The sequence below is a fragment of the Erinaceus europaeus genome, chromosome 3 (genome assembly GCF_950295315.1).
Source record: "Erinaceus europaeus chromosome 3, mEriEur2.1, whole genome shotgun sequence".
In the NCBI taxonomy this organism is placed as follows: domain Eukaryota; kingdom Metazoa; phylum Chordata; class Mammalia; order Eulipotyphla; family Erinaceidae; genus Erinaceus; species Erinaceus europaeus.
This window is the reverse complement of record NC_080164.1, coordinates 3,373,525-3,375,077: the sequence shown is the minus strand read 5'-3', so window position 1 is coordinate 3,375,077 and position 1,553 is coordinate 3,373,525.

The window sequence follows — 1,553 nt, the reverse complement described above, 5'->3', positions numbered from 1 at the left end:
TTCTCCAGACTGCTCTCCACAGGGGTTGGGCCCATTGACATCACACCAGCAGTTCAGGAGGGTTCCTTTGTCCCCACAGCCTCTCCAGCATTTGTTGCTGCTACCTTTTCTGATGTATAATTTCCTCACCAGGGCTGAAGTGGTATTTCATCGTTGTCTTTATTTGAAAATTTCTGACAATGATTAGAGGCATTTTTTTTCATGTTTGCTGCCCTTCTGGATCTCTTTTTTGGTGAATATTCTGTTCATTTTGGTATGGTGTCCTTTGCTTTTGTTTCATTATTGTTGCTGCTGTTGAGTTTGGTGAGATATTTATGTATTTGGGTTATTAGTCTCTTCTCTGATGTATGGCATGTGAAGATCTTCTCCCATTCTGTGAGGTGTTTCTTTGTTTGGGTGGTGGTTTCTTTTGTGTGCATAAGTTTTTCAATTTGCTGTAGTCCCATTGGTTTTTGTTTTAGTCTTCCTTGCAATGAGGCATGTGTCATTGTAGATGCCATAACATGTCTTAGTACCTACTTCTTAACCTGAAGGATAATAATATGAATCAGTCTATGAAAAAGTGACCTTAATTTGTGGGAAAATAACATCTGATATGGGAACATTAAATGATGTTCGGGGGGGGGGGTGTCAGGCGGTAGCGCAGTGGGATAAGCTCATGTGGCTCAAAGCACAAGGACCAGCAGAAGCATCTTAGTTTGAGCCCCAGGCTCCCCCCTCCCCACCTGCAGGGGAGTCGCTTCACAGGCAGTGAAGCAGGTCTGCAGGTTTTGTCTGTCTCTCCCTCTCTGTCTTCCCCTCCTCTCTCATTTCTCTCTGTCCTTTCCAACAACAACGACATCAATAGCAATGATAATAATAGCCAAAACAATGGTAGAACAACCAGGGTACCAAAAGGGAAAAAACTGGCCTCCCATTACCTAAGTTTCATGTCATTTGGATTGGAAGCTTTGTGTCATAGCCTGCATGTCTGTCTTTCAAGACTCCTTTGTAAGTGGAGTCTAGCACAGTTACTTTATGGTGAAATTATATTGTGTTGGAGCTCCTCAGCTATTCAGTAAAAGAGAAAATTCCTGATAAAACTTTTTTTTTTTTAATGAAGTTTTCATGGGAAAATCTAATTCCTCCAAATGCCTTGATGTACATGTTCACCTGTGTCTTTTTTGCCTTGGAGTGCTAATCATCAGGCTGTTTGTGTTGGCATTTGAAAGCACCTTGTGAGTTGGACACCTTCAGTTTGGGGAGAAGTTGACCCCACCTAGCTTTAGCCTGTCTTGGAGCCATATTTTCAAGATACGTTGTTTTCTAGAAAGACATGATGGGAGGGCTTTAGTGCCCTTGCAGTGATGAATAAGTTACTGTTAATTGTTTAGCATTTAACTACTCATCAGGGATACTCTGTGTTCTTATTTCAGTTACTGAAGAGGATCCCAAGACACTTTATTTGTTCATTACTAGTTTCTTCTTGTAGTAAAAAAAAATAGTCACAAGGTATGTTGCATCCTATACATAAATATTGAATGGAAGGAATGAAGTAAAAAACTGGGAGAGAA